A 27,116-nucleotide genomic window follows, 5' to 3' on the forward strand; every position below is an offset into this window, starting at 1 on the left:
ACCAGCAATTTCACAATCATCCTCAGGACATGCAAGGGCTAACATCTATGCATGCCCCCATAAGCTGCTATGGTAAAGGATCAATAGCACAGCATCTGTATATTTGTTAGAAGAATTTTTTTTCCAGATTTTATATAGAATGGGTCAATACATCTAGAATACTGAATTTACACATACAATTTTATACATTTGGAAACAGGAATGCAGCCCTCAGTTATGAATGTTTTCCACTTTCCAATGTCACAGACAGAACCCAGTAATGGCACATGTATCCTTTACAACCATGCTACTCCCTAAACCTACAATATTGTACAATGACATCTTAAAGAAAGACATATATGCACTGTATTATTCATATAGCGCCGACATATTACACAGCGCTTTACAAAGGTCATAGTCATGTGACTAGCTGTCCCTCAAAGGGCTCACAACCCAATCTCCCTACCTTAGTCATACGTCTTTAATACAGTTTAAGGTCAATTTTCCGGGAAAAGCCAATAATCTAACTGCATGATTTTGGAATGTGGGAGGAAACCAGAGTAACCCCATGCAAACACAGGGAGAACCTGCAAACTCCATGCAGATAGTCCTGGATGAGATTCAAACCTGAGACCCAGTGCTGCAAAGGCCAGAGTGCTAACCTCTGAGCCAAGTGTGCTGTCCGTATGCATGGGTTAATATTTATATATTCCTATTTGTTTCTTGCACTAAGGGTAGGTTCAGCCCTGATTCTGAATTGTGTGACCCCTTGAGATATGCTGCATCTGACAACTTGCAGGACTAGTTATTACAGAGCCAGTGTTTGAACATTTGATGGCTGGCAGCAGTGAACAGTACTAATACTGCCCATTGCAGGCCCTATTTATTCCCTGCTGGGCAGGGAGGCTCCTGAGAGGCTGTGATTCCTGGCACAAGAAAGCAGTAAGCACACTGCAACATCCCCACAGGTATGAACTTAGGTAAAGTATATCTGATCAATGAGGTAAAAAAAATCATGCAACAATTTGTTACCAATCCAGGGAAAATGGAACATCTATGTGAAGTTACTTGAAGTCACACAACTTTTTTACATAGATATAATATGTGGATTTAATAAAAAATTTGAGGGTAAATATTCCATGTGCTCTTCCCTTTCCCCTGAATTGTTAAATTTCGGTCAGTGGCACCATGTAAAGAGTACATCTTCCTTGCAGGAGCCGATGTCAAAAGAAGCAAACTCCAAATATATACAGGACATTCAGCTAAGACAAAAAGCATTATGTGAATTTATCTTCTAGTTTATAAGTTTTAAATGAAATGTTAATTAAATGTACATGCTGTATTATAACCAAAACCTAGCTGTCATCTCACTTTCTGCACTGAAGGATCAGCTGCATTGGGCAACTCAGGACACCTCTAAAAAACAATGGTTGTCTATTCTTCACACCTTGGCTTTGTGTTGGTGTGTGCTTAAGAAAAATGAAGACAAACTGCATTTTTATGCAAAGTACCAACATGTGTGTCAACGACGCAAACAGCGCAACACCCAGCAGGAAAAAGGAAAGTTACGTCACAGGAAAAAGTAGAACCTACAAAAAAATGCATAAAAAAGAAAAAAACATTCAATTGCATAAAAAAGAAAAAAACATTCAATGAACTAAGAAAAAACATAGAACAGCACATAATTTGTGTTCATATGTGAATAAGCCCTGGCTAAACAGGTCTGCAGCAGTCTAGAAGCAGCAGTCTCCTCGCTCCCGAAACGGACTGATGGGGTTTCATTTTACTGCCGTTTCCCCCTCTTGAGGCCTACAGTAACCTCATTCCACTAACTAAAATGAGAACTGCAGCAACTTTTCCCCAAATACTCTCTCTGGCTGCCACAATGCGTTTATGTCTACACAGAAAATGGAATTAATTCCACAAAACCTCAGGGAAATGACATCACCTGTCTCATTAAGATTAGGATATAGTAGTAGTAGTTCTTTTGTGTGAAATGCCTGCAAGCAGAGGTCTGGCCATCGGGGTGTTGTTAATAGCAGGTGATATTAGTCATAAAAGCGACCAAATAACTCAGGGGTATTGTCTTACACGTGAGGGCCTTGAGGAGCTGCGGTCCTGCAGCTGTCTGAGTGCACTCCATGCGTGGCATGCAATCACTTAAACACGCCACATATCAAGTTATATTATTACCAGCTAGGTCCCCCCCTCCTCTCGTCACAGAAGTTTCTGCATTCATAATCAAAATATTTCAGTTTATACAATGATCTAAGCGCAGAGCACAAACTCTGGACAGGGATCACTTCTGCCAACGGGCCTGAAGAAAAGCAGAATTACGACTAGCTATCAAGGAGGACACATAATGCCAAAACTCCCCCCTTTGGACTAAAAACCTTGTACTATGACTTTCAGCACCCTCCTAAAAGTTTCAGATAGCATGATTAGTATTAACCTTTAACTTACTAACAAAGGTACAACTGATATTAAAAAATATTACTCTTTGAGGGGTACAGATAGAGATGGTGCATGAAGTTGTCAGAGTTAGGGAAGACAGAACTATACACAAATATAATCAATCATACCAGTAACACTAATTGTATTGCTCCCATCAGTTCCTTTCTTTGGAGGATGTTCCTTCATCTGGACACAAATTCCCTCTGACCTGTACTTCTAGCACAATGAATAGGTATTTTCATTTTTTCAGCTTTCAATTTCTGTTTGCATTACACATAATATTAATTTGGAAAACAACCCTAAACATCTGACTAATAGAAAATGAAGTGGTGGTTCCCCTTACCAACTAGGTTATTTTTTCTACACCCGAATGGTGATGGATTGTGGTCACTGTGGTTTTTGTTCATGGTAAAACTATTTTTTTTACATATAAATTGATAGGAATACGTGGTGGCTCAGAGGTTAGCACTATCGCCTTTCCAGCACTAGGTCCCAGGTTTGAATCACAGAGTTTGTCTGGTCTCTCTGTGTTTGCGTGGATTTCCTCCCACATTCCAAAAATATGCATTAGGATAATTAGCTTCCCCCAAATGAACATTAGACTGTGGTATTGACATAGGACTATTGTAGGGACATTAGATTGTGAGCCCCATTGAGGGACAGCTAGTGATATGACTTTGTACAGCACTGTGTAATATGTTGGTGCTATATAAATAAATACTGGATAATAATAGGAATACAATAGAATTTTCAAGCAGATTAATGCAGCTTAGGAGGAGGTCAAATGTAAGTTTAATTGATCTGTCAAACTGATCACAGAAGTGCCTCATATATGAGTGAAATGCACCCTGAATTAGCCCATCAATACTAACCCAAAGCTTCTAAACACAGGCCTTTTGGCATATGCACATTCAAGTCAATGAGCAGGCTTTGTAGGCATAGTGGGACAAGTTCATCTTTTACAATAATTGTTTGCGTGTTCATTCAAGCTGCCTTTTAGCTACAGCTGATCTTTTCCTAATTACACTTGATCTTCCAAAACATGATAAATGCCCTCCCACCGCTCTTCTAACTGACCACTGGAATTAAAAATAAAGAAATAATATATCAAAAAAACTTTTGCTCATCTAAAGCATCAGTCAAGTAATGGTCTAGCCCCGATTCTTCTCTTCTTCCATGTTATTGCCTGAATGACGTAGGCAATTCCTATTTTCCATACCACCCAGAAGTTGGGTATTATGTAAATGGAGGACACAGAACCAATGACATCAGCAAGAGGGGATCTGGAGACCTTTTATACTCTCTGCAGATATACCGCTATGAGGTTTAAATCGCAGGAAGTGAACTTTGTTTTTTAACCATTTCATAATAAGGTGGTGTTTTTCGATCGCCCGTAATCGGTAAATATCGCCATGGACTATATAATAATTCGCGAATAAAACTTTTTTTTATGAACGGTCTGGCAAAAATGCTGCTGCATGTCCACAATCTGTTGGTGGGGAATTGTTCACTTTTCATTAGACATCAAGGCTCTAGCAATCATCAGCGGCATTACCTGTACAGGGCATGTAAGCATCAAAGGGGGACCATTTTTACATCTACAGAAAGGCACAAGCTGTTTCCGGCTCAGCTGACTAACGTTTATCAGAAGGGTATGAAAGCAGCTGTTGTTCAAAGAAATGCAAATTTTGAGGGCACTACTACCTCCGAGAGCTGACCACAAACCAAACATCCACCTACACCCAGAACAGGCATGCCCCTGCATTCCTATGACTGGAAAAACAAAGTTAGCATTCACACAGCAAAGATATCTTCCTTTCACAGTACTGCTCCTCATAGTCAGGCACAGTGAACACATTTCATAAACCACTGCAAGTCATAGGTAACATAACCATAAAAAGTACAACCAGAAAAGCAGCATGGTAAATCAGATTTAAATATCATCCAAATATAATAAATGTAAAAAGAAAATGAAGGAAAAAATGTTTTGCAAGTTTAGATAAGAACTGGGAGGGCCAATTAGATGCCTATGAATCACAAGAATGATAAGAAGTAGAATTAAATTTACGAACAGAATTGTTAATTAAGAAAATGAACCAATGTTCCAATGACAACTAAACTAACATTGAATGAACATTGAAAGAAAACTGCATGCAACACAATATGTTTGGCTTTCAGTGCGCAATCTCAGCTTGATTTCTGGCATTAAAGAGAAAATTGCAAAAATAAATAAATAAATAAAATAAAATAAATAGTCTGTCAAGTCCAACCACTAAATATACATATCCCAGATAAAAACCCTTTAGACATAGTTGATCAAGAGGAAGGCAAAAAAAACCCTGGTACAAATTGCTCTAACAGAGGAAAAAACTTTTCCTGATTCCCTGAGCCAATCGGATGTTACCTAGAACAACAGTCTCTGTTATCTTTATTGTTGAACGGTCAGTACACCTAAAACTGATAAAGGAAAAGTCCGGTGTGCGAAACGTAAATCCATTTATGCTAGTCATAAAAATTTTAAGGGCTCTATAAAACAGGGAATCATTCTCTCTTTTACAGGTCCATGTGTTTTAATGGCAGTAATTGATTCCCACCAGGGAATGTTTGAGGGAATGTCAGATTCCCTATTTTATAGAAAGAGACCTAAGAGACCTAAATTTGCTACCCTAATTTTAAATCCAATGCCATAAAATTGCATTACTACATATGACCTCAATACATTTGGGATCTATTATAGTAGGAATTATCTCTACAATATTTTTTAAAGAAATCCTGAGTTATTTCTGTTAGTTTGAACCCCTGAACAAATTATATACCAAAGACAACCAGGGAAATTTGTGCAAAAGTTTACACAGGCTGCCTAGCAGAATGAGCTTGCTGTTCTGTAGAAGATATCTATGCTAATATTTTCATGGTCTGCCTAAGATAACTTACCATGTAGGACATAAATGAGCAATTCATACCTGTCTCTATTCACCTACAAGCATCGCTGCAGTGGAAGGAAACAGATGGTTTAAAAGAGCCAATTTAACTTGTCAGATGAGTGCTAGCAGGATGATCCTACTAGATGAGGAAGGAAAATCACACATTTACTTTTGTTTCCTCACTGTAGCTAATCAAAAATCCATGAATTTGGTGGTCAAGCAAAAAGACAGGAAAAATTTGACAGTTTACTTACGTGAAAGCTATTCCAGAAAAAGCAGACACTTCATCACTGCTGTGACGGGTGCCAGAGGAGTATCACTGTAGCTACTTTTCTGTGCAAATTATCATAAGTCAACTGTCTGGAATGAGGAAGTTCAGCACAACTCTGCAGTAAATTGCTGTTCTAGCTCAAGAATGACCACCTCTTAAAGTGAACCTGTGCCCATGCTATGCACAATATTTATCTACATGCAGTATTCCAAACAAATAGTAACATTTTGAAACAAGCCTTCACCTCTGTAGCTATAGTTATGGAGGAGAAATTTATTTTCAAAGATACAAAATAATGATATCTCAGCCACTTTCTATGGAAGCAGAAATATGGTCACTTGCCAGGCTTCTGACATAAGCACAAAGTGGGCATTTCTTCAAGCTGACAAGCCCAATGCCCATATGTGTGGTGTAGCACAGGGTGACGTGTATAACATGAGTTTGTGCTCTGTGTTGTCCATTATTATTAATATTATTATGAATATTATTATTATTAAACAGGATTTATATAGCACCAACATATTACACAGCGCTGTACATTAAATAGGGGTTGCAAATGACAGACAGATACAGACAGTGACACAGGAGGAGGAGACGACCCTGCCCTAAAGAGTTTACAATCTGAATAACTCCTCAATATACCCTGCTGATAAGAGTTTGCTGCAATGCAAAATACGGTCACACACATAACATGCATTGTGGTGGTAAACAAAGTGCCCAAAGCATGCTAAGGTGGCCGGTTCTTCTAAAATAGGTGACATCAATGCTGGAGCGCAATTTGGTGATTTCACTACTATGCTGCTTGCTGGAGAGGAGGTTGTATCTGCACAGAAAGTTTCCATTTCTGCTTCATCCATTCCCCATTTCTGCTTCATCCATTCATGTTCATGAGGACCTCTATCTCTTCTGCTTCTTCATGATTATTCCCCAATTAGTTATTAGGTCACTAGTCATCGGGGGCCAGTTGTGTGATGAAGCAACAACTTCCTAATATTTCCGAAGCAACAACTTCCTAATACTTCCAAAGCTTAACTTCCTAATATTTCCTTACTTATATTATTGCTGAAACATTGGAAAATACTGGAACCCACATAGCTAATAACACTAACATTTAATTGAAGGATAATATTAATAATATTGGTATTATCCAGTATTTATATAGCGCAGACATATTACGCAGTGCTCTACAAGGTCCATAGCCATGTAACTAGCATGGAACTCTTTAATTGTTAAACTCATCAGTAACAAATTGCCAGCATTCCCCATTACCTGTTCTTAGTGAATCCATGCACAGATCCTATAGAACCTAAAGCATGTGCACACAATGCTAAAGAAGCATTTTGAAAAAGTAAGTAAAAAAATGGAGAAGTACAACAATAATTTAAGGGCTCTATTTATAAAACAGGGAATCAGAACATTTGCTGTCTTTTTTCTGGTTATGCACATTTTCTCATAAGTTCTTAATTTGGATCATCTACAATTTCTCAAAAAGCAAAAAGGGGTCGTGGTGCAAAGCCCTCCAAAAAAGCTATCTAATGCACCCCCTAGGAGTTCGTGTAACAGGGAGTATTCTTTTTGGTAATGGTGCAAATGTTTTAAGCCAAAACCAACAAAAAAATTAGAATAATGATCCTCAGATTTAATCAATGTAAACTTTTTACTGCCCAGGGTTAATACCCCCAGTGTCCTCTGGAATGGACCTAGTTACAGAGAATATTGGCAGTTTCAGTCTTTAACTTAGCACATGTTCCTGATGTGTTTTTCTGTAACAGAGTAATGTTTTAATTGTTGAATAAATCCTTAGGGAAAATCAAAAGTTTAAATGACTTTGATGGTAAGTATGTAATATGTGGTATCTGTTGGCTATGATGGTAGACAAAACAGAAAAATGTCTGGAATTTCAGATTTAACAGAACACAGAAGATAGTATTGTTGTTCTTTGGGGATTGATGATCATACCATGCACATAAAGTTAGAGTTACCTATGCACCCATCCCCTCTATAAACATACTACTACTACCACCATTGAGTGTTTGCCTTATGGGCACCCTCAACCATTTAGATATTCACCAACAGTATGTATACCAAGATGAAAACATCAAGGTAATGACATCATAAGGAAAAGCAAAATAATATTTGAAGACAGAGCAGAGCTGTGAGATCTCTTCCCAAAATAGTAGGAGTGTTTCTTTCTATAATAATTTTCATCTGCCGTACTTCTACTGAAGAGAATAATTATACTTCACTGCCATTTTCTAAATACAAATCACATGCCTGAACAGGATTTTCCCTACTTGTAATCATATATTTATATAATCCATTCTCTGAATATAACAGATTTTGACATTCCTGCAAGTAGGCAGCTTCTAGAGCAGCATTTCTCAACCTTTTAAACATGGGGGAACTTTGGAAATAGCTTTCAGGATTTAATGGAAAACGTGCTATAATTACTATATCCACAGCTTACCAGTAGGAAGACTGCTGACCAGTAGGAAGAATGTAACCTTTACAGATAGCCAAAAAGATGATGGGTGTCATTTAAACTGACGTGAGAAGCGCAAACTGTTAATTGCTCAAGGAAGCCCTAGCAACTGTAGAAGGAACCCCGGTGGAGAAAAACTGCAGAATGCAGAATGGATGGGTCTGCTTATTGCTCAACAAAAACTCCAACAATATAGATCATTTTTCATTTGGCACATCGATTCAGCTAGCACGAGGGCAACACGGTGGATCACCTGTTAGCACTGCTTTTCTTTGCAGCGCTAGGTCCCAGGTTCAAATCTCGGCCTGCATGGAGTTTATTATTATTAATATTAAACAGGATTTATATAGCGCCAACATATTACTGAAAGAAACTTGAAAGGAGCGGTCAGACAGATAGGAAGCAAACCAAGAGAGAGCAGTGTCACAGATACCAATGGAGCGCATGATTTGTATTAGAAGTTTGCAGGTTCTCCCCGTGTTAGCATGGGTTTCCTCCCAAAACATGCAGTTAGGTTAATTGGCTCCCCCCAAAAAATTTACTTTAGACTTTAAACACATATGGCTGAGGTAGGGACATTAAATTGTGAGCTCCTTTGAGGGACAGCTAGTGACATCACTATAGACTTTGTACAGCGCTGCGTAACATGTTGGTGCTTTATATACTGAGCAATAATAATATTATCCAAACCTGCTCTAACCCCTATTTACAAGCTCACCCAGTAACCCCCTACACCTCGCACCTTCCTCAATGTCCTCTACATATTACAAAGCTCTTCAAACATTATTTCCAACAACCCCATCCTCCCCATCCCGGAATGAGCACAGTGGGTGTGTATGTATATATATATATATATATATATACACACACATTTAATACACAGCTTATATAAACCTATTGATTGGATTGAACCCAACAGACTTTTATATGCATTACTTTTTTTTTAAATTGTCTCAGCTCATCAGTCTAAAATCTCCTCAGAAATATCACCAGAAATCCCCTCCAATAACAACACTTCCTACGCTTTGTTAAATCGCTAAACAAATTTGTGTATGGCCATGTGTAATGTTTAGGTCTGGAAGAAGTGTGGTATATATCCGCAACCAATAGCAGCAAATCTATGAAAGGAATCAGCAGAATGCAGCTTTTATCTGTTCATGACTAAATGAACTGACAAACTAAATATTGGTTTGGCCCATACATTTTTGTCAACTGAAACTTCATTAGTATGTGTTTAAGTTCATTTTTAAAAGATCAGAGCAGTACTTACACAGCGTATAGAGGGTTTGTTTTCTGAAGATCAATAGGGTGAATAGGAGAGAGGTCTCTAAGGTCAGATCTATGCCTGCTAATGGCCTTCTAAATTATTTTTGAAACAAATCTGCCACAAAGGCCATGGCAATGACATTCTTGGCTGCACGGGCCAGTCAATGGCTAGCTTTCAGAAAATCATTAAATCTAACAAAAAACATTATTTTTGCACATTTTAAAATTAGCGCAGTAAGAAAAAACTATGCCCTTACTTTTGATTGCTTTTATACTGATTGCTAATATTATTTGCTATGGGTTACTGAACATAAAAGGCCTAATTTATTAAAGCTCTCCAAGGCTGGAGAGGATACACTTTCATCAGTGAAGGTGAGTGATCCAGTAAACCTGGAATCGATTTCTTCAAAAGAAAAAAAGAACTAAAATGATTACATTCTCCAGCCAGAAAATGATGCGGGCCTTGAGTTGCTGCAGATTCTATTGCACAATGTAAGAGGTTCACTGCTTTAAAACATAAGCCAAAAGGTGACATTCTAACGCTGAGCAGGCTTTTTCTTCTAATCCCATCAAATCTAAAGCCTTTTTTCTACACCGCAGCTGACAACGAACCCTCCAGGAGGGAGATGTTAACTAGAAATATTAGGCTTAAGTAAATTTTAAAAGGTAAACATTCAGCTCAGGTCTGTAACAGTATCCACCAGCTCTCGGGAGATATTGGCTTATTGTACCTGAATGATTCACAAACCAGCTGACTTCAGTCTTCCTTTTCAAAACAGCTCAAAATTCTTGGCTGAACTTTTTCTTTTTGCAGGGTGATAATAGTTGGGGGTGGGGGAGAGTGATTCCTGATTAACAGCAGAGCATGCTGGGGTCTATCAGGCAATCAGGTCCCCTTCCTTCACTTTTAATACCTTAAAAAAATAAAAAGCGTGCAGTGTGCACATGAAGCAACCTATTTACTTAGCACATACTAAATTCAACACAGTGCAAGTTATAAGAAATTGCTGCACTGAGTATGGTGTGGTGCAATCATTCTAAGGTGCAAAGAAAAATCCTGTTTTTGTAGATTTCCTTGCACGTGATTGGGCATATTTTGCAAAGTTAATTATCCCTACATTTGCTGAACTGGGGAAAAGATCCCTTTCAGGTGATAATTTACCTTGCTGAGTGAACATTCTAAATTCTTCTGCTCTATGTCTGTGTTCATTTAGAAATGTTGTTCTGGGTAAATCCTGAACAGAGCTAGTACAAGTGGTGATCAATCAGTTTGTAGAATCACTGCTAGAACTTTGTGTCCCTTACCTCATACTTTAAGGTTGAATAAATTAATCTTATTCCAAAAGTCTTACGGAGGTTATTTTATTACTTAAGGTTTTGGTGAGAACAAAGTTGTAATGCTGTAGCTACAAGGGGGAACAGAAATGTAAACATTTGAGAATAAAGAATTCTAACCAAAGCTTTTCACAAACCTTGGACCTGATCAAAAAAGTGATATACAGTTTTTTTCTATTACATTATCAGGGTTTGTTGAGGGGATATGAGGCCAAAAAAAGTAGCATAGCATGGAGGTACACTGACTGCCTCCCAAAAATCCTTTAATGTAAACATGAACATTATAGAGTCTTTCAAGACAAATTTCCACACGCTCAAGAAGAGAAGGCCTAGCAAACTGAGCAACAATAAAGTTCTGTTCTCCCAGGACAACACAACCACACACACCTTACTGCCTATTTATAAAGCAGTGAATCTGAAGCATTCCCTGGCAGAGAATCAATTGAAACACATGGGCCAGGAAGACTGTTCACCAAGGAATGTTTCAGATTCACTTTTTTCTAAATAGACCCCTTGACTTGCAAAAGATGTCATCAAACAAGTAAGGAAAAGCAAAGCAAGAGCAAGCAAAGTTTACAATTACAGGGCTTCAATTTCATTGCCCAGATTTGGCTCCTGCAGTATTTGGCTCTGCAGTATTAAGACTCTCTACCACTATTATTATTATTATTATTATTATGAATAATAATAATAATAATAATAATAAACAGTTTATATGGCGCCAACATATAGTGCTGTACATTAAAGTGAGGAGGAAGAAAAACCAGAGACATCATGCTAATGTACAGGGAATTTTTTAAACAGATTCTAATAGATCTGATTGGGTTTAAAATCTTTATAAAAGCGCCACTGAAACGTCTACAATGATCTTGCATTAGACACTCCCAGACATCTCACCAGTAATAAAGTTATCATTCTTATTCTGCTGTCTCTCATGCTGCTTTTCAACCACATAATTCAAGTTAAAGTAATTTGAAAAATGTATTTTGCAATACCAACCACATCCTTGGAGAACAATACAAGTTTATTTCTTTGTGTTTTCATACCTAGCTTCCAGACTACATCATCCTCCCCGTTCCACCCTAACAATGTGCTTGTTGTGTGTTTTATTAATGGGAATGCACAACTCATATCCTATTCCTGTATTTAGGTGCTGTGATTTATCACATACCATACACAAGAATTTCAAGCCTGGAGCGCAGGCTTTGTGTTCACAAACAGTTGCCTCTCATCCCCTGAAACTGGTTTAATTATTGTTTATCTATCAATTATTTAGGATAATGAAACCTACATTTTGAGCTTAAGTTCATGCCAAGAGTTAACGTTCTGCCAGGTTGGTTTTCTCAGGTGATTACCTATGACTTTTTCTCTCTATGACACCAAGACAAGAAATGAGCAAAATGGGTGTGGGGGTCACCCTAACTGGAGGACAGAAGTGTTTTTTCTTCTGTTGTCTCTGTTCCCATTGGAGAAACGTCCTATTATTTCATGTTTTTAAGCCTCCTGGTGTAAGGGACAGGAAGCGAGGTAAAATCTCTCCAACGCGCACACAGTAAAAAGGAACGTGTGGCAGAGTTTTTGAAATTTTGCAAAAAAACAAATGAAGTATCCCATTTAAACAATATCAGGTCAATGCTTGTTCCAGTAAAAGCCTAAAGTGGAACTAAAGGGATGCCCAGGAAGCCCAGCTTCTCTTGTGGGTGCCCAAACTAAATGAGCTCCAGCATGCCTGTGTGGGAGTTACGTTACCCTGGCCTGGCCAATCAAGATGGCTGAAGATTGGGGTCCAAAGGAAAGAAGGGGAAAAATGGGGGCAGGAGAGGAATGGGACAGTTGAGTATCCTCAGGGTTTAGCCCTGATTTAGCCTTCGTACACACGTCAAATGATATCTTGTCTGATAACCGCCTCAGGGCTAGTATAGGACGAAAATCTGGCGTATGTACAGACGGTCGTTCATGGATCAACGGATGACGAACGATCGTAATACAAGTGAAGGGGAGAGAGTGCAGCGGGGTGCTGCTCTATCATTTTCCCCCCTCCCCTCTCCATGGAACAGAATGGTGCTGTATGTACAGTGCTCATTCAGTCTTTTGTCGTGGAAAGGATTGTGAAAGATACATTCCAACAACAGTAATTAAAAGTGTTTCCCCAGCCTTAGTCCTGGGAGTGAAATAAATGGATTTTATCTCACTACAAGTCCTAGTAACAATGTTCTCCAGGATTACCAAAGACCGTAAATATCCCCAAGCAAGGACATTGATTGCAAAAATAAAGGTTTTAGCCCTTCTCTAACCTATCCAAAAGGAAAAATAAAATTGGCTTTAGAAACACTTAAATATGAAATGCACATGTGAGATAATTACATAAATGCACAAAAATACACATATAATGCTTTTTGAATGAATACCAAGCTAGACAAAATGGTTTTTATGATTATCTGGAGTTCTGCTTTAGTGCTCCTGGCTGGGACATCAGAGAGCACATTTTGTCCTAGGGCTTGAAATGCCTTACTTTACCTGGCTAGACTTCAAAGTCACATAAACAAGCATGTCAAAAGTAAGAAGAAAAAAAAACACACACACACGCTCTACACTTCGCTTAGTATTTACCACTTCATGCCTATCACTATTAAAATGTAACCCAGGGAAAATCGGGACCCACTTACTCCTGGCCTGTGTTACCAGTGTGTGTTTTTTTATTTTTTTTTATATTATGCTATTTGTGTGTATCTTAATAAAAAAAAGTAGCCAGGTGTCTTATTAGTTGTTAGTTAGTATAACAATAGTTGTGTATTACATATGGTATATGTTATATACATATGTATATGTTTTACACATGTTATATATACAATACTAGAATAAAATACACACATATTATGGTTAAAAAAGTTTTGTTTTTTTTTTGGAAAAACTCCAACTGCAATAATACTAAGAGCAGGTTCACGTCTGCCTGAATTGTGTCATCCTGTGCAGCACCGCAGTGCTGGTTCATAAAGAAACGTCTCTGCACATTTACAGTTAGTGGTGCTGTAACGCTCACTGTCGCCCCTATTCATTCCTCATGGGGCTGCCGCAACGAGACGCCATAGAGAGGCAGCATTGAGGAGGTGGTAGAGCAATGTATCCACACCACAGGTGTGAACCCAGTATAAAGGGTACCAAAAAAAAATGAACAAGCTATTGAAAGTATAAAAAATGTATCACAAAACTGTAAAAACTGATCTGGTCACAAAGGGGGTGTACAAGGCTATTGGTACTAAAAAAACAGCACTCTGTAACAATCTTTCTTATAAGGTCAGGCCTTTAAAACAAATGATTTTGGCAATTTTATTTTCAGCGAATTGCCTCCAAGCAAGCTGTTATGATTTTGTTACAAGATATTTTTCAAAGCAAAGTTTGGCAGACACCCTTCCTCCATTTTCAGCTATAAGTTATCAGTTTAAGTAAACTTCCTGCTTGGAGTTGTAAAAATACAGAAAATAAGAGAGAAGCCCCCAACCCCTCCTTTTTTTTAATGACAAGCCCCTGTAGTATTACTAGAGAAATCCAATCTTTCCTCCATAAACAATTTTATTCTATTGGTCCCATAAGCACATCTTCTCACCGGTTGGACCTGTTGACATGCCTCCCTGTAATGCGATAGCACAGCTCGCTGAGCAGATATTTATTTCCGAGTAAAAATTGCAGTATTTAAGATTAGGAACAACGGCACTCTTGTCACACCTTTCCGTGTACACAGGGTCTGGAGCATAAAATTACTCTAGAGATGTAACTGATTTAGTTATCTCAAATAATTCAGCACTTGCAGAACGGTGCTGGGCCGTAACAAACATCCACAATCACGGCAACTATGTGAGCAGAACAATAAAGAAAATGAGTTTGTGGATGACTGCAAGACCTGCTCCGCGCTGAACACACCGAACGCTCAACAAATATTACTTTTTACATGTAGCAATTTATCAATTCAAACAGCTTTTTAAAAGGATATCACATTAATGCAGAAATTGAACACAGTTCCTATTATTGAGCACTGTGTTTACAAAGACCTGTAACAGTTAGGGTCAATATAAGGCTGTGTTTAGGCTTTATGCTGCCCTAGTCAAGTAACTCATGCCACACTTTCATATAAGGTGCACCTCTAATTTGTGGCACATCATTTTTGTGAAAGAACTGATTGTGATACTGTAGTTTTTTCGGCACACCAGCTTGCTCCACCGACATTTATGATGTTGGATTTGCTCATGCGTGTGCAGTTGCCCCCCACTGAGCAGACTTTGAAAAATATAGCTCTGCAAGGGACACAGCATGTCCCTTCAGAAAAAAAGAGCTCTCTCCATGCAATTTTGTTTTTTAGGTTTGGTTCCACTTTAATAAATAGTCAGATGATTCCAACAACTGGTCACACTTTTTTGTATGGGACGAGCACAGCTACAGGTACTGTTTTGTAACCTTTCTACATCCATTTCCTATTTTCACATACTCATGCTTTTATACGTTCCCACGTAAGCAGTCCCCTCAAGAAATGTGTTAGTGTCCTGTTATTTGTAAGCGTCATCTTTATTTTTAGAGAATACTTCACCATGCAATCTATATAACATAAACAAACTATCTTTGTAATGTCCCGGAAAATGAGTCAAGTGCCTCTTAAAAATGCCTACATTAGCTTCCTGCGCCTTGAACTATTTTTTAACAAAAATCAGTGCCAGCCAAAATTAAATCATGGCATCTGAACCTGTGAGTGCAGAAACACCTCACTTAACAACCTTCCTGTTTTATGTCTGCCCGGATATACGACCAGCTTGTGGACCATTGAATACTTTGTACAAGTACCTTGGTCCTGGAAATGGCAGTGCAGTCTCAGCATCAAGCATCTGGCATTACTGACATTACTTTTGCAATTCTCAATACGTGTATTCTTTTATGCTCCTGGCTTATAGGCAAATTCACTTGGCGACCTGGTCGTAGGAATGAAACTTTTTCTAAACTAAAAATTTTTACCTTACATAAAAGGGCAAACAACCCTTTTATATAAGGTAAAAATGACCTTCTTTTTTTAGGGGGGGAGGGGGTTTAAAACACTTATTTTTCCACTTTTTGTCTTGATCGCCACATATTGGCAGTGGAGAGCCTCCACATCATACACGTCACTCAACACAGGAGATTTCTGGCTGCTCCTTTTGCGCATGCCCGATCTTGAGCATGCGCAGAAGAAGCTTTTTCTTCAACAGGGTAAAATAAATGCAGATCTCATGAATGAGCAGTAAGATCTCGCACCTGCACAGTGTGAGATCGGGTGATGTTCGAAGAAGATGGTAAAGGGTAAAAAAGCGGTGCCTGGCGCTTCCTCCATGGCGGGATGAAGGAAGACACCAGGACGATGTGGGACCTGATCCAGGAAACCTTCGGAGGGAATGGCAGATCTGTGAATGTAAAGGTAAGTTTTTTTTTCGGTTTAATTCTGCTTTAATCAAGGATCGTCTTTAAAGATTCATACCTAACTAGAGACATCTACACCTCTTCTACTGGATCTTTAGTCCCCTATGGTCAATTTCCATAAGTGATCCTAACAGGGATGTTGCTAGGGTTAAGTAGGCACAACAGATCTTTTACTTCTGATCTGATAAAACAATTGAATCTAAAGTGAATTGGAAGTGCAATTCCAACTGATCATTTCCAACAATTTTTTCAAACATCAACTGGTTAGGAAGGTCATGTAAACTCCGGAGGATTAAAATCTAGCGGTCCTCCAACCTTGTTCAATCTGCTCCTGCTAAAAGATAGATCAGGAATGACTACTGTCCTATTAGGAGAGCATTGTAAGATGCCACTGTGTGTACAGCACTCATTCATTCTCCTGTCTCTTAAAAACAATAAGATAATTTCCAGCAACAGAAGTCTGATGTCTGCTTGGGGCTTGTATGTATTTGTAGTTAATTCTCTGGCGTTGGAAATTAACCAAAATCAAGCAGACAACTAGCTGAAGAGAGTCTGTTACTTCCATAATGAAAAGGACTTCCACTGTTTTAATGAAGAAAAAGAAAAAAAATTGCACATTTTGTTACTCTGTAATTAATTGAAACAATCTCCTGCAAATTATAAAATATTCCTTAACTCTGTCTGCTGATATAGAAGGAAATGTAATCTATTCTAAAAACATCTCTCCATCAAGGAAGGGTTAAACCCACCTCATGGGAGAGCAGTGGAGAATGGATATTTACAACACAGCCCACAGTGTTTAATACAAGGCGATATTACTGAAGAAACCAAGGGAAATAGGATCTGATTTCAATTTAAATCAAGCGCTCCATGATGCTGTTTCTATCAGTGAGCAGTTCAAGCAGAATAATAACATTTCTCTCCTGTTACATACTAATAACTGCTGCTAATAAATTAATAAATTAAAATTAATGGTCGCTCAGTCCATTAAATCTTGTTAATTTTGTTTCTCCTATAACCCACAAGTTTACATTATAAAAACAATATATATTTTTTTTAAATGATAATTTTAATTGGATCCCTGATGTGACAATCCCGCGTGTTATGGATTTCTTAATTTCTTTTCTTGATTTTTTTTATGCAAACATTAGTCATTAGTGTTATTAACTATAATGTCCCGGCTTTAAATTGCCAACAATCAGAAAAAAAGTAACACAGTTAATGCTAACGTTTGTTAAGATCCGAGGTAAATAGGAGAATGTGTATAGTCTAGAGATCGCTTAGGTGTTGTGTTGAAAGGCTGGCAACAAATTAACTTGCATTCCATTAGTCTGAAATGATTTTTTAAAACAGAATCAACACTGAAAGAGGACCTGTCACAGTGGAACATAACACAATGGGCCTGATTTATTAAAGCTCCCCAAGACTGGAGATGAAAGACTGTCATGGAAGAACCTGGGTAATCCAGCAAACCTAGAATGGATTTCTTAAAAATCATTTGCTATTAGTTGGCAGGTGTTTTCAATGTTGGACCCGGTCCATTCCAAGTTTGCTGGATAAGCCAGGTTCTCCCATGATAGCCTTCTCCCAGCAGCCACAGTAGATGCTCAGGATGTATCAGGCATCCCAGCATCATTTAGACTGAAGAAGATGACGATGCAGCAGGAAAAAAGAACATTCCCAAACCTATTCCTTTCTGCAATAAAGCCCTGCGTGATGCCAAGTTATTAAAAGTGCAATCATAGCATTTCTTTAACTTTTCCCCTACAAAGTGCACTTCAACACATTCAAAATTCTTGGCATTCTAACCTGTTACATTCAACACCTCCTGGAAGTGTCAATGGCCAGCCTGCTTAATCTTCCTATTAGGTCAGGAAGTCTGCCTATCACAGTAATGGCCCAGGGTCTGTTCTAAAAAATGCTGCCTGTGCTCCTCCCTTTACTACATCATGCTGGTAGAAAGTGTAAGTTTATGATTTACTTTTGAAGTAGAGCTTTCTTTCCCTTGATTTAGACTTATTCATTTATGCAGATTTGCCTTACCTCATTCATGCTGAGTGCTTTTAAAAATGACTAGAAACCACAAAAAGCAGTTGTACAGGGTCTGTAAATGGTTTCTTAGCCATTTTCATTGCAGTTTTTGTGCAGTTGAAAGCATTTGTCAGCTGGATAAGATAGTTAGCTTGCTACGTTATAAATTATATATATGCAAAATACCCCTACCATCTCAACTCACCAAACGATGGTTACCCAGCCTCTAAAACACCTTCCAACCTCCTACGTGTGAATTAACACATTATTATTATTGCAGAGGATTTATATAGCGCCGACATATTACACAGCGCTGTAGAAAATCCATAGTCATGTCCCCAACTGTCCCTCAAAGGGGCTCACAATTTAATGTCCCTACCTCAGTCATATGTGACACGACTATGGACTTTGTCTAGCGCTGCATAATATGATGGTGCTATATACTGTGTAATAATAATAATAATAATATGTCTTTATTACTGTCTATGGTCAATTTATTTTTTATGAGGAAGCCAATAAACTGCATTAACCTACCTGCATGTTTTGTTTTTTTTGGAATGTAGGAAAAAACCAGAGTACCCGGAGGAAACCCATGCAAACACGAGGAAAACCTGCAAACGTCAAGCAAATGCCCCAGCGCTGCAAAGGCCATTGTGCTAACCACTGAGCCACCATGCTGTGAATGCAGTTTTTATGACTTGGGTGGATACAATAGGTAAACACTACTGAAATCCATCAGTGTGACCTAAGCCTTATACAGATATGAGTGCCACATAAAAATGTATTTTATTTATTTATTTATTTATTTGACCCATAGTCTCTAAACCCCTAAAAAAATACAACAGCCTTATAAATTATGGGTGGTTTATCCCAACACCCATACATAAGAATACAAACAGGTATTAGTATAAGTATACCCAGAAGTATAAAAAGGTCATTCTCCTTCTGTATATGTACAGTCAGTGTTGAGATAAATTTGCTTGCTGCTGCAGGAAATAAGCCCCTAGGTGGTGAAATAGTTCATGCCGGATCGGATAGATCGAATTTTATTTGGTAGTTTTTAGTTTTAACCTAATACAGGCCCTCCTGAATTGTTCCAAGTTGAACCCTAGGTTAATATACTGGGCCTGATTTAATAAAGCTGTCTAAGGTTGGAGAGTTCAGTTTCATCAGTTAAGCAGGGTGATCCAGCAAACCTGGAATGGATCTGGTCCAGGTTTGCTGGATCACCCAACTTTACTGATGAAAGTGTATCTTCTCCAGCCTTGGGGAGCTTTAATAAATCAGGCCCACTGAGTCAGGTTACCTTGAATACTGTGCAGTATGTAACCTTAAAATGTACTTGTGGCTAGACTATGGACACACATTTTCAGCAAACAGGAATTGACCTTTAACCCATCAATAATCTCTGTAGCTGCTGCCACTTTGAGGTAATTAAGTTTGTTCTTTAAGTTGTTCTTTCAGCAGCTTGGCTCACCCACTTTCACCCACCCAGCCTTCTATCCTGCCTTGCACCAACAAATTAATTTTCCCTGATGGCAGATGTCTATATTTGCCTGTAAAGACCGGGAGAGGGAAGGTCAATATTAGGAACCATTTAAGCTCAGCAGCAAAATGCTGCCCCTTAACATCCAGAGGGACCACCTCGATCTCTGCTGCGTATTCATTCTCCAATCATTTAAAGCGTATCTAAACTCAACATTTTCACTTTACATAAAAGGGTAGACAACCCTTATATTTAAAGAGAAAATGTTATTTTTTTAAATGAAACACCCTTTTTAAAAAAAAAAAAAAAAAAAAAACGGGGGCAGCACATGCCCTTTCAGTCTTGATCGCTGAGCCTGAGGCATCCCGGGAGGCTCTGGGTGCTCCTTCTGCGCATTTTTTCTATTAAGGGAAAGAGATGCCGATCTCATAAAAGCGCAGTGAGATCGGATCTCTTTATTTTTTGCCCTTTACAGTGGGCAACATCACCTGATCTCGCACCTGCGCAGTGCAAGATCAGGTGCCGTGTCAAGAAGACGGAAGCTTGAGGTGCTCAAGGATGTTGCGGGACCAGATTGCGGGAAGTATCAGCACCATCAAAGGATCTGCAGGATTAAAGGTAAGCTTAATTTTTTTGTTTTCAGTTTAGCTCCGCTTTAAGAATGTGATAAGTTTTTAGCCAATCTGTATTGCAGCTACAGTGACAATCATGGATCTGGCCTTGATGTCTGGCAAGAAAATCAAGAACAGAAAACAGGCTGGTAAAACCATTATAAGACATATTAGTTCAAGGACAAATTTCTCAGTTTAGCGGTAACCACAAAGATTGTATTTGACAGATCTTTCTAAGATACTAAGAAAGCCAACTTAATGAGCGGGGAAACATCTTCAACATTACAAAACAATTTCAGCTGAATGTGAATAACTTCTACTAGTTTTAATAGGGACACTGTGTTTTTATATGCAAACTTTTGTTGTTGATACATCATATACAGGAGTGTTCAATAATTTGGGTGGGAAGAAATAGGTGGGTGGCCCTGTATTGTAACCTAGCTATTCAGTAACCACCCAAAAAACAGCTGGGTGATTACTGAAAAGTGTCGGGTGATGCGCCCAGCAAAACGGGGCTGGGGAGATCACTGTAAAGGTTAAAAAATCTTAAAATCTTTCTGCACAAGAGCTTAGAGATGGTCACAAATTGTTACCATACATCATTGAAAAAAAAATTAAAGTCTCATAGGACATTAAAGAGTTAAAGTAAAGCAGAGAGGTCCTGCTGTTTTTGAGTGGAGATTGAATAAACTGTCTGCAGCAATGTGATACCTGCAAATGCCGCCTATTACTGTAACCAGCCTCCTTTTCAGACTAATTGCATTAATGCCTGGAGCGCTAACCCTTGTGCTGTCTGCTCTCTGTGCCGCACCTAATCCTACTGAACCTAGGACTGGGATGCAATGGTAGGAAGGAAAACTAGAGCTTAACAGGAGTTTATGTAATCAGAATGAAACAAAAATCCTTAAAACCAAAACACATACGTAATTAGTATGAACACACATTACATTGTACAGTAGCAGGGTAAAATACACGCATATGCACTCAAGAGGTTGTATTTACAATTGGTCATACAGCAATTTTTACCGGCAATTAAGGAGCCTGAAATAAAAAGGGTCTATTTTTTTCTTTAAACTTTTTGATAATACTTGTGCCACAAACATACCAGGCTCAGGTAAAAATGGAAGGTCTGCTTGAAGCCATGCAGGAACGAGCCTCTGCACTGTGCTGATGTATATTATCAAGGGATCTTGAGCCTCCAGCTCTTCCTGCATGCAGCAGTATGGTGAGGTTCACTACCATGTCTCTAAAAGTCAGGTTCTGGGACTTTTTTTATTCTTTTATTAAACACTATATTTTTGGCAAATGCTGATTTACTATTTTTTTATAACGAAGGTGCTGAGTGGTCAACTAAGCAAATGGTCCATTTTTCTGCAAGTTGTGCTTTAAAATTGGCTGTTGTAACACATCCCTAACTTCAAGGGAATTCAGACCTACGAATGATTTACAGAGGAGGGGTGCAGAGCTAAATTATATCTTAAGTTAAAAGTTTTTATTCTAAGTATTAGGGTGCAGATAAACTAGAACTCCTGCAAGTTTTTGTTTCATTGTGAGTTTATCGGCCCGATTTAATAAAGCTCTCCAAGCTGGAGAGGATACACTTTCATCAGTAAAGCTGAGTGATCCAGCAAACCTGGAGTGGATTTCTTCAAAAGTAATTAGCTGTTTGCTAGCAAATGTTTTGAATCCTGGACCAGATCCATTCAAGGTTTGCTGGATCACCCAGCTTCACTGATGAACGTGTATTCTCTCCTGCTTTACAGAGCTTTATTAAATCAGGTCCAATGTTCTAGGAATTTACTCTCACTTCCTGTCCTGCTTACAACTGTTTCACCAATCAGGAAGTAAGTAAAAACACCGAGACACGGAGGAAAATAAAGATAAGGCAGTGTGATTCCAATCATTATGGAATTTCTGGGCTCTCAATGACATGCTAGCATGGTTTGCAAGCTGAATACTATGAACAGTCAGTTGACTGGCCTCTCATCCCACGTATACAGCATTGCATTAAGATGTAAGTGAGAAAATTACATGCTTACCTACACCAAGGGGTAAAAGGTATTTTACTTCACTTCAGTGAGCAGATGGAGGGAGCAAAAGGGGTAGAAGGAAGAAGGGCAAAAGTACCACATGTGATCTCTTTGAAGCCTAACTAATAGTAAGAGATTTATTGAGGAGGTTTCCCCCCCATTGAGGGGGTTTCTTTTTCTGACTTTAGGATAAAGTCCCTGTGGCTTTAGGATAAAAAACATGGAAGCTGTGATCACTGTGGAAGGAAGGTAGACATGCCAGACTATGCTTTAAATAACAGAATTGGATTATTCCAGTACCACTAGACTTGCATGCTTAGGAGAAAGAAAATGGAACTTTACACTGCCCTAAACCATCATAGTTTTCTTTAATGGGTTCTTAGCTCTGCAGGGTGTCATGTAATACTATCAAGCTAAAATTGAATAGAAAGCATTGCTCCACCATCTCTTCAACTGGCACATGCTACCCCAGGTGTCTTAGAAGGCCCTGGGATCCCAGCTAATCAGATTACAAACATAGATCTGCCTCTACTTTAAAAAGCATCATGACAGCAAATTTATTTGAAGTATCCTATGGGTGAATACTTTTGACAATCATAGCAAAGTTAAAAGAGGCAAAATTGAAATTATGCAACTCAGAGCCAATAAAACAACAACGTTATTTTGTTCTTACAGGTAAACAATACAACAATTGAGAAAATGAAAAGCACTGACAATGCTTACAATGCCCATTCTATGCTCCTCTTATGGCATATTGCACATTCTGTGCAAGTAAACTCCAGTATAAAAAAGAAGATCCAAACCCTTAGCATAGGTGTGACTTTAAATATATCTCTTTTTCCTTTTGACGGTCTCAGATGAGTTTTTAGACGGTAGAGGAATGGTCTTAGTATACACAGAAGTAGCTGTGTATGCACCACTCCCTGTGCACGGATTCCAAAGTCACATGGTTTGTGGTTACAGAGGAAAACTATTTATTGCCCGAGCAATGGAAATAAGCTTCTGTTGGGGAAACACAAACCAACCACAAAGCCGTTCAGCTATTTGGGGTGCAATGGCTAGACCTGGATCACTTGGGCGGAGGAAGGCCTTAAATCTGTGGGCACACTATACCAGAATTGTGGTCACGTGCTTTTAGTTGTTAAGACTAAATTTCAAATTCTAAAATTTCTAAAAACAGCTGGGTGGTTACTGAAAAGTGCCAGGTGGTGCGCCCAACTAAAAGGGGCCGGGAGGACATTAAAAATAGTTTAGTACAGAAGAAAAGTTAGAACCCTTCTCAGATCTCTGTCTGAGTCCCTGTTGCAGATCTCCCCTACACTTCAGGAGTTCTAATCCAAGCCTACTATATCCTAAACTGCTGTATATCAAATAAACAGTTATAACATTTCACTGCTAACTAAAATTATGTAAGTATTTGAATGGCTAAATTATGATCACAGTTCTTTAAAGTTGTTTGAGAAAGCTTAAAGCAGAACTAAAGGTACGCTATACAAAATTCCATGACCAGGCAGGTTATTATTTAGGAAGGAGATAGGCAATGTCCCTTCAGTAATAATCCCTTCTACCTGCCCGATCATTCCAGGTATCAGGCAAAAAGATGAGAAGCGCATGTGCAGCAAAAGATTTGATTGCCCGTATACACATTCCGCCTTCCTGGCTTTCCTTGCACGTGCCGGGAATAAGCAAACTCCTGCAAAGGCCTTAATCCCACCCCAGCTGATCAAGACGGTCGAAGATCTTGTACAGGAAAAGAAGTAAGAAGAAGATGGCGGCACCCTGCAAGGGGGACAGGTGAGTAATGAGGGTTTAGTTCTGTTTTAACCTTTTAAAATAACTCTTATGGGGAAAAAACATTCTCATTTTAAGTATCTATAAACATGAAATGTTAATTGTCCATTAGGAAACCATTTTACCATTAACAGATTTTTGACTCGTACAACTGAAAAAGGTCATATTGCAGTGCCAAAGTAACTAAAATGTGTTTAAAAGCAGTATCATCAGATGAAAGTTATAATGTAAGTTACTTTTCTTTGCAGAAAGACATAATTATCTTATTTATAGCTGTGGAATAAAACCAATATAATCTGTACATTTACATCCAAACAGTACACATTTAACCCTTTACAAAAGGTTGATGATCATTAAATGAAAATCCAATGTTTTCATTTACAAAAAGAGGCAATAACTGCTGCCTCTTCTCTGCATTTAGATTTGAAAATTTGCCTAGAAATGCAGCTGCAAGAGGCTATAAAAGGGAACCCATCTAGACTACTGCTCCTCACCCCCTCTGCATTGCCAGAGATTCGTAGTGAGAATAACATCTGCATATACAGAAATCCACATGTACAGATGGTTATCATTAATTGAAATGGGGCTCTCCTATTGCAACCTGATACAAAAGGTTGAGGGGGTGGTTAACAAGCCTGCAATTATACTGAATTTAAACATTCAGAAGTACAACCCACTGACTTGTTATCCTGAACCCCAGAGAGACGTAGAAATACATTTTGCTGATCTGCACTTGCTGGTGAGAGTAAACGTAACCAGACCGAGCTAATGTAAGCAGCACTATGTGGAATCCGAACGCTATGAGCCCATTATCGACAATTCTAAGAGTGTTCTTACAGGGACAACCCAGGAATCTCTGTACAGAATGACATCAGCAATAAGGAGTTTCCAAAACTTGCATTAAGACACATCCGGTCCTTGGCCCCAATAACTTTAAGTGACACTGTCAGAGGGTTGGAGAAAGATAAAAAAATATGATAGAAAGTGAAAAATAAAACTGCTTCAACTTTACCTGGTGGAATACCACGCTTGTCCTCTGGTGGTTTGGCTTCCTCCTAGAACCTTGTCACTGAAGGAAACAATGGTGATGAGCGACAGTCAGGGGGAACCACAGGTGACACACTAGACAGCATAGGATAAGTGTTGAGAAACCTGCAACAGAGCTAAGTTTCTGCAAAGCAGCTGACCGGTAAGTATAAGGCAGCTTTTATAACAGGGTACTGTTTTTGGCCCCCTTTATAAAGTCACTTTAAATCATATATCAGTGACAGGGATATATGAACATAAAGTATACCGGTAGGACATATATGCAGATTTTTTACTTCCATTGCAACACAAAGGTCAGATCTGAAGGGAATACAGCAGCCAATGCCAAAAGAACAATTTTATGGATTCCATTCAGTTGTAGATAGATCAGACATGTTGGTAAGCATTAATCTACAATTGGAAATCTACCAAGAATCTACCAAGCCAAAGTTGTCAGATTTGCTCATGTATGTTAAGCCTTGGGCAACCTGAGTTTTATATCGACCTTCTGCCAACAGATATGTAAACCAAGACAATGCTGCATAGCTTCCACTCACTATAGAGATACTTAAAGTAGTTTTAAGGAATTAACATCTGAAGCACAAACAAAGAATACATGACAGTATCCATCTGCTGTCACAATCACATTTTACTTAAAATTTCCATATAAACTTATTAAATAAACATCTAAACCTTTAGAAAAGTAGCTATTTAGAATGGGGCCTTGCGCTATTGCCTAATTTATTAAAGCTTACCAAGGCTGGGGAGGATACACTTTCATCAGTGAAGCTGGGTTATACAGAAACACAGAATGGATCTGGTCTAAGATTGAAAACATTTTCTAACAAATTGCTAATGATTTAAGAAATCCTTTCCAGACTTGCTGGATCACCCAGGTTCACAGATAAAAGTCTATCTTCTCCAGTCTTGGAGAGCTTTATTAAATCAGGTCCAATGATAGGGATCATCATCAAACTATATACTTATTAATATGATTTGATTCAAACATAGAATAGTAGTTGACTAGTTAAGTCAACGTGTTCATTAACCATTCTGTATAGATTTTTGTATTACTTTATTAAAATCTTTACTTTATAGATAAACATTTAATACAGAATGTTCTTATGACTTTTAGTTTGTAAAACTAAAAAGGTTTTTAAAACCCCATGTTGGGCTTTCCCAAGCTTGTGTCACTGTGTTCCTCTTGAATGGATGGGGTCTGTTGTTGTGTCCCATGCACATTGTTATCGGTGGAGGCACATGATACCCGGCTTTTTGACTCTTAGACTGGATGGGCTGTCTCATGAATTTTACATGAATTCTACTTCTCTCTATGGGGGTGGGGGTTTATACTGGTGTCTCAGGAGAATAAAGTATTGGAAAACAAGATTTCCATAATACACATTTCCAGTCTGTGTTAAGGGGAAGCCTAGACATAAAGGAGCCTCTTTAAAGCATGAAATCTCAAGAGAATACAGTCAAATATGTAATCTTGCTAAAAAAGCAACGGTTTTCATTTACAAGTAAAAGTTACTTTTTAAAACAAATCTCAGTCTTTATAAATGTATGTTCAATATCATTTGGAAAAAGTTTACACCTGTGTCTATCAACACTGCCGCTCCCTATTACACGCCACTGGCTGCACACGTGTGGTGTGGGTAAACAAGCACTGGAATGTACTATGAATGAGATAGTGACAGATATTCTGAAATACAATATCCGATAGGCTTGTGAAAGAGCAAAAAGCAAACAGATAATTACACAGCCAGTGCCAAAGGTACAACCTGACCGTGAAAACATATGGCGGGGCCATAACCATTCCATAACCCCCCCCATTGTGTGCTGCTTCCCCACCTCTTAGATTGTAAGCTCTTCTAGGCAGGGACATCTCCTCCTTCTGTGTCACTGTCTGTCATTTGCAAACCCTATTTAATATACAGCGCTGCATAAATTGTTGGCACTATATAAATACTGTTTATTATTAAAAATAATAA

At 38.5% G+C, this 27,116-nt stretch overlaps 1 protein-coding gene across 2 annotated transcripts in view; it reads right to left on the reverse strand.

Annotated features, from left to right (window-relative positions):
- The window catches only part of SMAD3 (SMAD family member 3), a 76,209-nt gene that overhangs the window by 42,907 nt on the left and 6,186 nt on the right, over positions 1–27,116 (reverse strand). The window contains exon 1 of one of the 2 annotated variants that reach the window (XM_072402598.1): positions 25,109–25,157. The exons of the other annotated variant lie outside the window; for it this stretch is intronic. The gene's annotated coding sequence lies outside the window, so the exon portion shown is untranslated. Of the gene's footprint in view, positions 1–25,108; positions 25,158–27,116 lie in introns of those variants that run through there. 2 annotated transcript variants of the gene reach the window in all.

Source organism: Pyxicephalus adspersus, chromosome 2 (assembly GCF_032062135.1).
Source record: "Pyxicephalus adspersus chromosome 2, UCB_Pads_2.0, whole genome shotgun sequence".
Taxonomy (NCBI): Eukaryota; Metazoa; Chordata; class Amphibia; order Anura; family Pyxicephalidae; genus Pyxicephalus; species Pyxicephalus adspersus.